This window comes from Oryctolagus cuniculus, chromosome 11 (assembly GCF_051225735.1).
Source record: "Oryctolagus cuniculus isolate XC-2025 breed Fujian yellow rabbit chromosome 11, ASM5122573v1, whole genome shotgun sequence".
Classification (NCBI taxonomy): domain Eukaryota; kingdom Metazoa; phylum Chordata; class Mammalia; order Lagomorpha; family Leporidae; genus Oryctolagus; species Oryctolagus cuniculus.
Window position 1 is genome coordinate 97,605,356 of NC_142877.1, and position 15,261 is coordinate 97,620,616.

Genomic DNA, 15,261 nt, shown 5'->3' on the forward strand with positions numbered 1-15,261 from the left:
GTGCTGTATAAGGGCCATTGAAATCTAGCTGCTGAACTTCTCAATTCCAAAGACAGCTTTCCTGTGCACTACTGTCATCCATAAGGCCAAGACTGACCCCAGGAATACACCTGAACCTCATCCATCAGGGAACCTGGGTGCCAGGTAACCCTGCAGACCCGAGATCACTGGGAGAACGAGGTGGCTGAACTGAGAAAGGCTTGCAGCCCTGCACAGAATGCCACCAGTCTTGTTAATAAGATAAATTATCAGCACACATCCACAAGTGTAAACTGAGTAATTATTACTCACCAACATGAAAAGTCAGCAAAAACACATTAAAAACCATATGCAACAAGTAAAAGGAATGAAGAACTGTTAACACACAACACAGACTCATCTCATGTGTGTAATAATAACGAAAAAAAACCCACACACACAATGCACGGGAGGCTGGGAGGTGAGACTGGGGGTTACCCTTGTGTGGGAACAGGAGTAGGGAGAACAAGTCACCAGGAGATGGCACCAGGGAGCCCTGGGGCGCTGACAGCACTGATGTGAATTTGAGTGCACACCTCAAAAGCATCCAAACCTACAATCGGTATGTATGTGTGCACTTTACCGTAAATCACAAGTCAAAAACCAAAATACAAAGATAATGAAAATGTAGGAGTTGTCCAAACTACTATTACAACTGCTCAATTACGAAATGCTGATTTAACATGCAGTACTCACACTGTTCAATTAACTAGGGAAGAACCTTTAATTTCTTTTTTTTTTTTTTTTGACAGGCAGAGTGGACAGTGAGAGAGACAGACAGAGAGAAAGGTCTTCCTTTTGCCATTGGTTCACCCTCCAATGGCCACCGCGACCGGCGTGCTGCGGCTGGTGCACCACGCTGATCCGAAGGCAGGAGCCAGGTGCTTCTCCTAGTCTCCCATGGGGTGCAGGGCCCAAGCACTTGGGCCATCCTCCACTGCACTTCCGGGCCATAGCAGAGGACTGGACTGGAAGAGGGGCAACCGGGACAGAATCCAGCGCCCCGACCGGGACTAGAACCCGGTGTGCCAGCGCCGCAAGGTGGAGGATTAGCCTATTGAGCCGCGGCGCTGGCCAGAACCTTTAATTTCATTAGCATGTCCATCTGTATGGTATTTTTTCCAGCTCCCTAACATTTTTTAAGTTTTTAAAACTTGTGATAGGGGGCCGGCGCTGTGGTTCACTTATTTAATCCTTCGCCTGCGACACCAGCATCCCATATGGGCGCCGGGTTCTAGTCCCATTTGCTCCTCTTCCAGTCCAGCTCTATGCTGTGGCCCAGGAGGGCAGTAGAGGATGGCCCAAGTGCTTGGGCCCTGCACCTGCAGGGAGACCAGGAGGAAGCACCTGGCTCCTGGCTTCAGATGGCGCAGCACCGGCCGTAGTGGCCATTTTGGGGGGTGAACCAATGGAAGGAAAACCTTTCTCTCTGTCTCTTTCTCTCACTATCTGTCAAATAAATAAAATAAATAAAAATAATAAAAAATAATAACTTTTGTGATAGGGCCAGTGCCAGGGCACCGTGGGTTAAGCCATGATCTGGCATTCCATATGGGTGCCAGTTAGAGTCCTGGATGCTCCACTTCTGATCCAGCTCCCTGCTAGTGCACCTGGGAAAGTAGCAGGTGATGGCCCAAGTGCTTGAGCCCCTGCACCCAGCAGGGAGACCCGGAAGAAGCTCTTGGTTCCTGGCTTCAGCCTGGCCCAGCCTTGGCTGTTGCAGCCACTTGGGGAGTGAACTAGTGGATGCATGATCTCTAAGTCTGCCTTTGAAATAAATAAATAAATCTTTAAAAAAACCTTTTATGATGATAAATTATCTCATAAATGTTTTTGTTATACAGTCTGAGTATCCCTAACCCAAAGATCAAAAATGCTTTGAAATCTCCATTTTTTTGAGTGCTAACATGATGCTCATCAAGTTTAGAATTTTGGATCTCAGATATTCAGACCAGGGGTGCTCAATTGGTAAAGAATGTGCAAATATTCTGAAATCCAAAAAACAAAAAAACTCCAAAACTCCAAAACCCTGGGACACTTTTGGTCCCAAACATTTCAGGGAAGGGGTATTCAACCCACATTTTGCAAGCAAGCAAATAACAAATGGTAGAAATCTATGTAGTACATGTAGCCCAAATTGTCTACATGACAGCTGATGGAATTAACTGGAGTTCCAACGCAGGCCTACCAAAACACAGAATTTCCACTTGGAAAATGTTTCTTTCTGGGCATCTTCTGAGAGCCAGCCAGTGTGCAGTGGAGTCACAAAGAAAAATGTGACGAGCTCTGCCCAGGGAGTCCTCTCTCTGGGCCTGAACACACCCAGGACGCCATGAGTGCAGAGGAGTGCAGCCAGCGCTGCAGGGGACACAGACGCGAGCCCGCCACCTGGGGCTTGGGTGAGACGGCTTCCAGGAAGCTGCACCCAGAGCAGCAGGTGCAATGTCAGTGGTGAGAACCTGTAAGCAGGGAGCACAAACGTGGCTGCAGAGGCAGGAAGCAGATTATTTCAGAAACGCCAAGTGGCTGGAGAATGATGAAGTGGGTCGTTCTAAATCAGGGTGTGACTGAGGGCTGGAACAGAAAAGGAGGTGCAGGGCGAGTATGTTTAAAAGCAGGACTCATGGGGCCGAGGAATGTGGCCTGCACCAGGCTCTGCAGACCACTCTGGGGTGGGGTGGGGGATGTTTTATCATAGTCCTCAAAAGCCGAGAAATAAAGAAGCTGTAATGTCAAGAAGAACCAATTCAATTCCATCTTGAACACAGACACTGTGTAGATTCTTACACTTCTAAACATACAGCGCTGTGACTCTCTAGTGTGTGGGGATTTCGGATTTGGTCCCATCAAGAATGAGACACTAATGAGTCTGAATGATGTGGACAGTATCTGCCTATCCACTGTCACTCCACTGCACACCAACACTGATTCAGATGCAGGGATCAGATGACTGGCCCTTCTATTTTTTTCCCTAAGATTTATTTATTTATTTGAAAGGCAGAGTTACAGAGAGGCAGAGGCAGAGAGAGAGAGAGAGAGGTGTCTTCCATCCGCTGGTTCACTCCCCAGATGGCTGCAATGCTGGAGCTGCAACGATCCAAAGTCAGGAGCCAGAAGCTTCTTCCAGGTCTCCCACGTGGGTGCAAGGGCCCAAGGACTTGGGCCATCTTCTACTGCTTTCCCAGGCCACAGCAGAGAGCTGGGTCAGAAGTGGAGCAGCTGGGACTTGAACTGGCGCCCATGTGGGTTGCCAGCATTGCAGTCCAAGGCTTTTGACCCACTGCGCCACAGTGCCAGCCCCTCCTATTTTTTTAAAGATGTATTTATTTACGTGAAAGGCAGAGTTACAGAGAGAGGGAGAGACAGAGATCTTACATCTCTGGTTCACTCCATTTCAAATGGCCACAATGGCTGGGGATGGGCCGGAATGAAGCCAGAGCTTCTTCTGGGTCTCCTATGTGGGTGCAGGAGCCCAAGCACTTGGGCTGACCTACACTGCTTTCCAAAAAGCATTAGCAGGGAGCTAAATCAAAAGTGCAGCAGCCAGTACTTAAACTGGTGTCCATATGGGATGCTGGCATTGCAGGCAGTAGCTTAACCCGCTATGCCACACAAGTCTCCCTCCTATTTTTAAAATCACCATTTGCAGCTAAGGATAGCTGAGTTCTCACCTTAAAAAAAAAAAAAAAAAAGGCGTTATCTATCTCATGATGGAAAATCTAGCATTCTGCCTCATACACACGTGGTGGTCATTCACGACACCCCCTCATTTCTCTCGTGGAGACCTAAAATACTAAGCAAACTCCGATTATTACTGCAGCCTCAGTGTTCATCTCAGAGCTCGGCAAATTACACAGGGAGCATCCTCACCTTGGATGAAAGGAAAGGCAGGGGTTAAAGATGACGTCCCTGAAGGAGACAGCTGTGTCTGCCAAGTATTTGTGGACTGGAGGAGAAATTCCTCAGTACTGGTAGCCAGTCACAGCTTCTTCCCTCTCAGCCCTAGGTGCAGAAGGCATCCCAGATTCTTCTAAGTGCAGGACAGCCCACTGCACACCCACCTCTCCTGCCTAACTAGGTCCTGACTCCAATTCCACCTGAAAATAAAAAACCGAATTAGAATAGCCAAAGGGGAAAAGGGGCTGGAGAGATAGAAGACGGTCCAGGGAGGCATCGACGCTGGGCTGCTAACTACGTAACACAAGATGTGGGGCACTTCATTAATGCAACTCCGTCCCCCAAACCTATTCAGTATTTCCAAACACTAGAGGACCATCTGTTCACAACTCACCAACATCAGCCCAAGACGTTACCCTGAACTTGATGAACCAAAACTCCTTGATCTGTATCCTGGATGCCTCTGATGTCATTTATTGCTTTAGATGTTTTATGACTGGTGTTTTATTAATAAGGCCACTGTAAAACCATCTGGAAGTACCATCCTGTGTCAGGGAGACACTGCTTAATGGCTTTTCATCCTCCATAAACACACAGTCAGCACCAAGTGAATATATGCTTCAGAGCCGAGGGCTGGCCCTAAAGTTCAAGCCTATCCCATCAGGGGCAAGTGCTTCCTACGAGGCACATCCGTCAGCGGAGCTGAGCTTTGTAGACAAACAGAAAAAGAGAGGAAGACTGACAGGCATAATTAGGCAAAAATTAAACAAAAAGCATATTTGGGCACCATCACTTATTTTCCACTTATATAGCCTCTTGCATCCAAATTTTCAATGAATCTTTCCAACTGTCCTTCCCCTGGCCTAGGGTGTGTTACCTTAAAGCATCACAAATCTGGTTTGGATGTCACTTGCTAACTGACAGCTGCTGGTTCAGCCTGCAGGACGGTGGCCAAGTCCCCCGGCTCCCCTGTCTCCCACACAACCCTCGCTGTCTCTTTTCTCTGCTGACACTCTGCTCTCTGGCCTTTCCTTGCTCTCCAGCGCCTGCCACCTGCCTGGTCTCGGTCTTCCACACCGTACAGCCGGCCCCCTGCCACCACCTTCTCACCCTGGCCTCCAAGCTGCCCCCCTCAACGCTTACCACAGAGGTCTGTCTACAGGATGAGGTTTAAATTCCTCAAGCCAGAAGTCAAGGGTCCTCCATGTCTTGACCCAAACCAGGTTCTGTGCTCTGAACTCCGCGACCTACACCACTTAGCTGGAGCCGGTGGGCCTCCCCCAGAGCAGGCACAGCATGCCAGGGCCCTGTCAATGAGCTTCCCCCAGCTCCACCCCCACCCACCCAGCACGCAGCAGTCGCCACATGCTTGCACTCTCACCATCTACTCGGGGCCAGCTGTGCACCTGTCAGCGTGACAGATGTTGGACACGTTTTGTCTCTAGTCCTCACCCCAATTCTGCAAGCTCTGCTTAGTGTAGCAAACAAAGGAACTTGGCAAGGTCACCACCAAGGTAGGGACAAGGCAGGGTCTGAACCCAGGCGAGATTCCACAGCTTGTGTTCTTTTTGGAGTCTCCGGGCTTCCTGGAATACCATCTCCAACTCTCCACATCACCCACACCTTAGGGCTCCTGCAGAGCCTGGCTCAGTTTCCCGCCTCCCACACAAAGTCCTTTTGATGGCCTCTTCCCCACCCCTACCCCATACTAGTAAGCAGCACTTACTCAGAACTCCTGCTGCTCTCACCAAGTCCCTCCTGTTGCACTAAATCCTTTACCACCTCGTTCCACTACTTTTTTTTTTTTTTTTTTTTTTAAGATTTATTTTAAAGGCAGAGTTACAGAGACAGGGTGAGGGGTAGAGAGAGAGGGATCTTCCTTGGTTCCAATGGTTCATTCCCTCAAATAGCTGCAACGGCCAGGGCTGGGCCAGGCCAAAGCCAGGAGCTTCATCTGGGTCTCCCACATGGGTGCAGGGGCCCAAGCACCTGGGTCATCTTCCGCTGCTTTTGGAAGTGAAGCAGCCAGGACTTGAACCAGTGCTCATATGGGATGCTGATATCGCAGGAGGCAGCTTAACCCGTTATGCCATAGCGTTCGTTTGTTTTTTTTTTACAGCCCTAGGTGCTCATATATCTGCTGTATACAGCAGGCATTCCACTCTCCTTATAGTGAGTTGTCTTGCTACTTTGAAACCACTTCCTGTGGCTAAAAGTCTCTATCAAATAGGATAACTTCAGTAACTGGATAAAAGAAAATTCAATAGCGAGGGCACCAGGGCTAAAGCAATATAAGGCTTCAGAGGGCAGGGCTGACTTGGTGGTTTACAGATATCCAAGGGCCGAGCCCTTCCGTTCTCCTCGCACTTCCCTCAGGACACTTGCCTGTTCCCCCAGGCAGGCCACAGAGCTGTGGGGCTCCAGGGCTCACATGCAGACACTCTGGCTGCAGATGAGAATGCTTGTCTTCTTTCATATTTTATTAGGGTGGACACATTTTCCAGAAGCTCCTTAGCAGATTTCCCCCTTGGTCCCTTTGGCCAAGACTGAGCCACATGTCCGTGCCCTCACGACTGGGAGGCTGCAGCAGCAGCGCCTACATTAGCAGGAAGCTGGACTGGAAGTAGAGCAGCTGGGACTCGAACCAGCACTCATATGGGATGCTGGTGTCACAGGCGGCTTAACTCACTGCACAACACCAGCCCTTCATTTATCTCGTAATTCTATTTTTACACAAACTTTCTGCAGAACCCTTGTATCATTGTGTTAGGTAGGAAGTCAGAAATTGAGCTTATGTGCATATGAGAAAGGCCTGAAGACCAGCACCTGCTGCGGAAGCTCCAGAAGCCCAGCATCTTGCACTTCAAAGTCCCGCCCGGATCCTGATGACCTTCCGGGAGTCCTGCCCCTTCTACCTGGCCTGATAAACATCCTTCCTCTAAGGCGGAGCGATGCCAGCCAAGCTTCCCCTGTATGGTAACTTCAGGGGGAAAAACTCAGAAAGGAATTTTTCGTATTTACACCCAACAAGTCCTTTGAGAAGGAGAGGGGAGAGAAAAGGCAGGAAGGCAAGACCCATCCCCTTAAGAACCCAGCTTAAATGTGAACTACGCACTCTCTCAGGTTCTGTCTGGAGAGGTGCCCATCCGTTCTTACAGATGTCCCTACCCTAATACACCTTGCTTTGTCGCTTTTCATTGCTCTCTCACGCCTGAATTCTTTCTTGCACAAAGACAAGGACCCTTTGCTTCTCTGGTAACAACTGCAATGGTGATCTCTGTGTAATGAAACTCTCCTACTTCCAAACACATGGGTTATCACAAGAAGGTTTGCTAGTCGGGTTATTACAATAGTCCAGTTGCCACAGGGAGGATCTGAGCCAGCGGTGGGAAAGACGAGAACTGCAAATTCCCAATTCTTTACCACTAGGTTGTAAATACAGCATACACACAGTCATATGGAAAATGAAATCGAAAGATCTATTTTGGTGCGACACAGTTGTGAAATCCATGCAGTGTTTCATCACACACACTCTCCATGAAATTTTAAAGATCCCTCATCATTCCTTTTCCAGATTTTTAAGTTTCACACAATTTCCTTCTCCACTGTCATGGCAGTAGGGCTGCCCATTCGAGCTTCCGTATGGTTCTCAAAGCACTCAAAAGACAATCAATCAATCAATCAATCAAAGAGATTTAAAACAGCAAAGGAGGGGCCCACGCTGTGGTGCAGCAAGTTAAGCCACCGTGTGCTACGCTGACATCCCTTACAGAGCGCCAGTTCCAGCCCTGGCTGCTCGGCTTCTGGTCCAGTTCCCTGCTAATGCCGCGGTAAAGGCAGCAGCCAATGGCCCAAGCACTTGGGCCCCTGCCACCCGTGTGGGAGATCCAGATGGCGTTCTAGACTCCTGGCTGCAGCCTGGCCCGGCCCTGGCCAGTGCGGCCATTTCAGGAGTGAGCCAGCAGATGGAAGACCTCTGTCTCTTCCTTTGTGTCACTGTGCCTTTCAAATAAATGAAAACCAATCTTTTAAAGCAAAAACGGAAATCGAGAGCAGAGTATTTACAAGCCTTCTGCTCCTTCCTGGCTCCCCTCTGCTGCTTCCCGCACAGGAGTCTCCTGCTCCCTGCAACAGCACCACCTTTCCTTCCCAGTTCCGAAAGCAGCACAGACACCCATCAGTAAGGAGCCACTTTAAAAAGTCACAGCACAACGGCAAACAATGGAGCACCAAAATGGAGAAGGGATACGAACGGGCCACTGTGGGAAGCGACCCAAGCCAAGCTGCTAAGAGAAAAGCCACGGTGCAGAGCCGTGCCCACGGTGCCGGCGCATCCGTGCTTCCGAAGTGGGGTGGGAGGCTTACTGCAGGTGGAGACAAGCGTACTCTCTGCATGGCAATTGCTAGAAGGCTATCTTACGACTGCTGGATGGTAGTTATCTCTGGACTAGGACTGGGACTCCGGAGACAAACATTGTTTGTTTCACGAATGTGTGTTTGTGTTAAGGTGTAGAACGAGTAACATCTTTCAATACTATTGCTCCGTTTCTGGCACTATGCCTAGCTCTCCGGGTAATAATGTCAAAATCTAAAGTTCAGGCTCTACTTAAACTGTGATTTTTCTCAAAGGCCGTCAGGCTACCTGCACAATGGGCTCCATCTTCCTGGATCCTCACCCTCGCTGGTTCACACCCAGGAACGTGAAGCACGCAGTGGAGACGAAGCTCCACATTCTCCCAACCCCTACCCCACACAGCAGCATCAACAACCCTCTAGCCCTAAGCTGGCTGGGGGAGAGGAACGAGGGAGAAGGACCGGCCGGGAGAGCCTAGGGCGCTGGGAGGGCTTCTAGAGCACGGCACGTGGGGCGCGCTGGCCACAGGGCCCCTTTCCCAGGAGGCAGCTGGTGCTGTTGGACACGCAGGGTTCTAGGAGCCTGGGGAGCCATTCTCCCTTTCCTTCCGTCAACTGCCGCATCACAATGCCAATGCCATGAAGCTCCAGAAAGCTGTGCTCTCAGGAGTAACCTCCAAGAAGCAAGGGATCAAAGATCAGACAATCAGGAACAAGTTATCCCCGCTGGCCGTTCCCTCCCCTGCCCGAAGCTGTTCTGGTTTCTAAAGACTGGGGACAGGGGCCCCAGGTTGTGTTTGAAGTCGCTGGCCATATGCACACCGGTTTGTGTCTCGGCCGCTCCATTTCTGATCCAGCTCCCCGTTAATGCACTTAGGAAAGCAGCGGAAGACGGTCAAAGTGCTTGGGCCCCTGCCATGCATGTGGGAGACAAGGAAGAAAACTCCTGGCTTCAGCCTGTCCCAGTCCTAGCTGCTGCAGCCATTTTGGGAGTGAACCAGAGGATGGAAGATCTGTCTCTCCCTTTCCCTCTGCCTTTCAAATAAACGTCTTAAAAAAAAAAAAAAAGACTGGAGACAGTTACCCACAACAGGTCCTCCTAAGTGACACTGTAGACAAACCTTTGACACAGAAAAACCAGGAGAAAAGAGCCTGAATTAATATATGTGGCAAATATTGTAATGTCCACGGAATAAAGAAAATACTTATTTACAGCAACACACAGAAGCCTTCTGTGACACAGCCACAAAGTGAAAACAGATTCCCCATGAACCAGCAGCTCCCACGGGCAGGAGCCATGTGAAATGGAGCCTTCCCCCAACCCACAGCCCCCTGTGGGGTGTCCCAGGACGGCCAGCTCCAAGGCACACGCCACGGCTCTCGGAGGCAGCCACCACGCCCTTCTTCCCGTGCTGGGCTGACAATGGCAGGCAGCCTCACCCAGAGTCAAGTTTAGGGAGCCTTGAGTTCCCAGGGAACGGACCGCCACTTGTCAAGAGACCAGATGTTGATGTACAAAGTTAGATCCCAACTCTGAGCCCGGTAAGACCCCCGAGAGCCTCCCGGTGTGCCGTGCCGGGGAAGTGGGAGGAGCGCTGGCTCGCTCCCAGCCGGCAGCCGGCACACTCGAGCCCTGATATTTACCCAGCTCTTCACTCACTCACCTCAGATTCACATTCCTAAAAAAGACCAACCAAGAAGAGAGTTCGGTGATATACGCGGCATTTGGGCAGCTGAAACTCCTAGATACCCACTGAGCGATCACAAAGATAGTTATCAAGAGCACAAAACATAATTTGCATTTCCCTCAAGCCGTCTCCCAGGATATGAATTACCACAGAGCTCTACAACACGTACACACGCATGCACACACGCACGCTGGCTGGAGGGGGACCTACCCGACACCCCACGACACTTCAGGGAGCAGAGCGGGACCGGCAGCCAGCTCCCCTCCAGCCGGGAGGCAACTGGGTCGGCGGGGAAGGCAGACCAGATCCTGCCGCCAGCACCTGCCACATGACTCACCCTGCACTGTGCAGACTGCTCATATCTCAGGGCATTCCTGTGCTTGTCTCAGAGAAACTCCACGCCCTGGACCCACTCTGACTGCTGGCCATAATGCGCCGTATTCAGCAGCCTGCCCTACAAACGGGCTCTTTGTGCTGCGGCAGGAGGCACAGACATTCTGAGTCTCCGCAGGGCGGCTGCCAGAACAGAGCCCAGGGAGAGGCACCACTCTGGCAGAGAATGGACATTCAGTCTGGTCCTCCGGGGTTACCGGTGAGGAAACAGGATCAGCTCCACACACCCTGGCCGCACACAGCACACAGAAAGGCAGAGGGCTGAGCACAGGGAGCACCCATAATGGATGAAGGCAGAGCGAGCAGCTGGCTCCCAGGGAAGGGACGCAGCTCCCAGGCGGTGAGCAGAGTAGGGGGCCCTCCTCTCTTCTGTTGATTCATCCAGAGGCAGACACTCGCTGGGTGCCTCTGTGTGTCAGGCACAGGGAGCCGTGCTGGAGAGGCAAAAGGGCACAGCCCCCTCCCAGGCTGGCGGCCAGGGACAGAAACAATCACAGCGCTGATAACCAGGAGAGGAGGTACTTGGTGCTGAGGGGGCCCTTGAGACAAAGACGGGAGGACGGGAGAGACTCGGAGGTAAACTGAGTTCTGAGTCAATCAGTCGGGGGGCAGGGGAGAGTCTGGGAGATCCAGCGAGAGGCAGGGAGAGCACACAGCGATTGGACCTTGAATGCCCCCACCGCGATCACATCATGCCGGGGTGTGGATTTCATCCCACAGCTCACTTGGCAGCTGCTAACGGGATTAGCGGGGATCAGACCCGTTGCAGCCCAGTTCTGAGAGAGTAGGATGGAAAATGCCTTTCAGGGCAGCAGACTGCAGCCTGCTGTGGCAACCTAAGGCAGGGGTTTCTGAAGGCCACATACAGGAGGTAGTGAGAGCAGAGAGAACAGCATCTAGGATAGGGGTAGCGACTCCATGGCAGTTGGATCTGGGGTGAAGGGGGAACTCAAGGAAAACCCCACGTCCGTCCCATTCCTGCTGGTGGCTGAGGAGATGAGCCGCCAGAGACAGGCGGGAGCAGGACTTGGCTGCAGACACGAGGGCCTGAGCTTCCTGTGGGAGGGCCATCGAAGCGCAGATGTCCTGCCGACCACTCAGCAGGAGACGGGCTGAGAGAGGGCGGCAGAGCCCACCAGCAACAGTGCTCTGTGGGCATCTGAGCGAGACGATGGGGTCAGCCAGAGCTGATCAAACCCCTGCTCCGGCTCCTGGCAGTGCTACGACCTCGGGCAGGTCAATTAGCTTTTTTTTTTTTTCAGACTCCAGTCTCATGTAAGCAAATTCCTCCTGGGGGGAATTCAGCACAGACCCCCACTGTCATGACAGACAGAAGATATTTACCGTCTTCCTCCTGCCCTTTTGAGATCATACGCTGCTTTGTTTTACACTAGCCTAAGCTCGGAACCCGTGCAGCACATCACAAGGCTGCTTGCTGCCCGTCACTCACCTTTAAATCCCTCTCGGCCTTCCGTGTATGCACAGACTCTCACATATTTGAACTGCTACAAGTCCTGAAAAACTCGGGCCAGGAAGGTCTAGGGACCAGGAGTTTCCTGCCGTTGACATGCAGTAACAAGTGCCCAAAGATCTCAGAATTCCTCTGGGTTCAGTGGTGTTGATTTTTTTTTTTTCAAGATTTATTTATTTATTTGAAAGGAAGAGTTACACACAGAGAGAAAGAGAGGTGGCGGGGGGGCGGGGGATGTCTTCCATCCACTGGTTCAGTCCTCAAAGTGCCGCAATGGCCGGAGCTGCACTGATCCAAAGCCGGGAGCCAGGAGCTTCCTCCAGGCCTCCCACGCAGGCACAGGGGCCCAAGGACTTGGGCCGCCTTCCACTGCTTTCCCAGGCCATAGCAGAGAGCTGGATCAGAAGTAGAGCAGCCGGGTCTTGAACCGGTGCCCATATGGGATGCCGGCACTGCAGGTGGTGGCCTTACCTGCTACGCCACAGCGCCAGCGCCTCTACTTAAATTTCTTAACTCTGCCACGGCATGAAGGCCATCCACACTAAGAAAGTGTCCGTCAATTTTGATCCTTCTCCTGGGCTAGGCTGTATGGTCAGCACTCCCTCTCTGGTGGCCACGCCATGCGTAGTGGGGCTGGGGTGCTCAGAGCTCAGGTGTCACCAGTGCGTTTCTGACTTGCAAGGTTTACAGTGAAACCCTGTTCGAAGTGCACAAGCATCTCCAAGAAGAGACGGGAGTAAGCAGGCTGATCACTAAGACGTAAGCACTCCAGCTCCACGTGGCCAAGCCTGCTGCTCTTCCTTCCAGCTTTGCGAGTCTGGGCTCTCATTGGCCTCACCTGTTCCCATGACCGCCTTTCTAGTGTGTGACTGTCGTTCTCACTAATCGTTTGGCTCACTGAAAGCCTTAGGAAAACCGCAGAGGACGAGGCGATGCAGAGCTAACGGTCTCTGGGATTTCTCTGGTCCCTGGCTGTCTTCAGCCTGGCCGCGCCTGACACAGGTGGCGCAGGCACGACCGGTCCGCGGGGGCGCTGTGGGCCCCAGGAGCTGCGCAAGAGCTTGCTCCTCACGGGAGCTTCTGGCTGCTCCCGGGGTTCCCCGGACCACGGTGTCTCCCTTTACGCTCACAGTATGCCCACCATCCCTCTACCCCAAGCTTCTCCCAGACCCAATTCTCCCCTGCCTTGCCAGCCCTGAACCACTCCAACGCCAATACCAACTCTGTACCTCTCTACAGAATCCTCTCCGTCTCATCCAGCCACCTGGGGAGACGGCAGGTGCCGTGTAGCCAGCAGTGCCCCCACCACCAGGCCACCAGGCTCGTGGTGTGTGTTAGCTATCCCTCAGGTACCCGGGAGATGCGGTCTGAGCAGGACACGAGCAGGACGCAATCCAGCACACGGACACGGGTGAGCCTGACACCGCCACCAGTCACATCGGAGGTGATTAGCATGAAGAGCTTCTCATCACTTGAACCCTTTACCCCTCAATGCACTTGGCTTTGGCTAAAGGGGCAGGGCACATCCAGGCAGAGTTCCCCGTAATCCAGAGCACGAGCCTCTCACCGTCACATTCATGCTGCCCAGGGCTGTCTTACTCCCTTCAGAACCCAGTTCAGCATCTGCAACCTCACAGGACGCCACCCCCACCCCCAACACACACACTCCCCTTGCAAATTCCGAGTCAGCTATGTGCCATAAGCCATTCCCGAGCCTCTGCTCCCTGCCGCCCCTGGTCTTCATCGGCTCAGGATAAGCCCCTTTAACTCCTCCACCAGCGGCCCTTCGGCGGGTCTGAGGCGGCAGGGAGGGCAGCTGCTGGCCTCGGCACCAGCCTCGGCTGAGCTGGGCAGCCTTCTTTTTTTTTTTTATTTATTTATTTATTTATTTATTTTTTTATTTATTTATTTTTTTGACAGGCAGAGTGGACAGTGAGAGAGAGAGAGACAGAGAGAAAGGTCTTCCTTTGCCGTTGGTTCACCCTCCAATGGCCGCCGCGGCCGGCGCGCTGCGGCCGGCGCACCGCGCTGATCCGATGGCAGGAGCCAGGAGCCAGGTGCTTTTCCTGGTCTCCCATGGGGTGCAGGGCCCAAGCACCTGGGCCATCCTCCACTGCACTCCCTGGCCACAGCAGAGGGCTGGCCTGGAAGAGGGGCAACCGGGACAGAATCCGGCGCCCCGACCGGGACTAGAACCCGGTGTGCCGGCGCCGCTAGGCGGAGGATTAGCCTAGTGAGCCGCGGCGCCGGCCCTGGGCAGCCTTCTACAGGAAGATCTCGCCAGCAAATCGGGCACACACTCGAAGGACAATGCTCCCATCTCTCCTCACGTAACAGGTACCGACAACTCCATCCACGTAAGGTTTCAGGGCTTCAATACAGTAGAGGGAAGCACCAGGCCAATAGAGGGGCAAACTCATCCTGGAAGGAACTTAACCTGCCTGTGTGTCAATACGTGACTGCTTACATAACCTGTATTCAGACTGTGTGCGGAGGCCATTTCTGTAGGGATGCCCGGGAAACATCACATTTTCTGGGGAGAAGGATGAGAGAGAGAAGCAAGCCCCCAGAGAGACGGACTTCGCCTTTCATCTTGAATGCTACGGGGTTTTTCTTCCCTGTGAACTTGTACTTCTTAAGTTACATTGGTTAATGGGGAGAAGAGTGAACCTCCATGATTCAGATGTAGGCAGCTGACCTACTACATACTTATTTAACAATGTTATTTAACCTCTGTTAAACAGCAAACAGAAAAACTGGACACGAACAGAAACTACCCAGCAGACACAGTTATAGAGTGTCTGCTTTCACAGTTAATCATCTACTGGCTGAACTCAGCTTCTAGGAAGATCGGGGTGTTTCTCTCCAGGGCTCTCGTCCTATAATCTAAGTGGCTTCCTTGTTCCGAATATGTGTTTAGTTCTAAAGTTAGTTTTACCCAGGAAATTAGGGTGAGGTTTGTAAGGTTTTGCCTCACACCGTAAAATGAAAGAAAAAAAAAAGGAACAAACTTTTCAGGTTAAAGATAAATAAAAGACTGATGCCTGGCCCTTCGTAGATGGTACTGGATCTTCGGGTCCAGAATCCAATCTACGCATTTCTAGTCGGCTCCCCAGGTGACTCAGATGTGGCTGGCGCTGCCTCGTGCACGCGAGGACGGACCATGCTTAGCTAACCCTGTCTCACCCAAAGGAAACACCACCATGCAGAGAATTCTAGGAACTACTCCCACGATTTTCAAACACTGAGAGGGGCTCAGAGTTAGCGCAGGGGTGGGGTGGGCGGGAGGTGGAAAAGCAAACCCTCCCCTCGATGCGACTCCTCCGGCTCACGTGAGGAGGTGATGGGGAGATGGTGGGGGAGCTCTCCGGGGCAGGAAGGGAGCTCTGGCGGCCTGGGCCAATGCTTCTCTCTTTTTTTTTTTTTTTTTTTTTTTTTTTT

The 15,261-nt window shown here is 52.1% G+C and overlaps 1 protein-coding gene across 5 annotated transcripts in view; it reads right to left on the minus strand.

The window, feature by feature from the left end:
* TMCC3 (transmembrane and coiled-coil domain family 3) overlaps positions 1 to 15,261 on the minus strand; it is a 296,265-nt gene that overhangs the window by 30,486 nt on the left and 250,518 nt on the right. The window contains exon 1 of one of the 5 annotated variants that reach the window (XM_051845761.3): positions 10,294 to 10,590. The exons of 3 other annotated variants lie outside the window; for them this stretch is intronic. The gene's annotated coding sequence lies outside the window, so the exon portion shown is untranslated. Of the gene's footprint in view, positions 1 to 10,166; positions 10,591 to 15,261 lie in introns of those variants that run through there. One more of the 5 variants, XM_008256893.5, reaches the window with a different exon arrangement.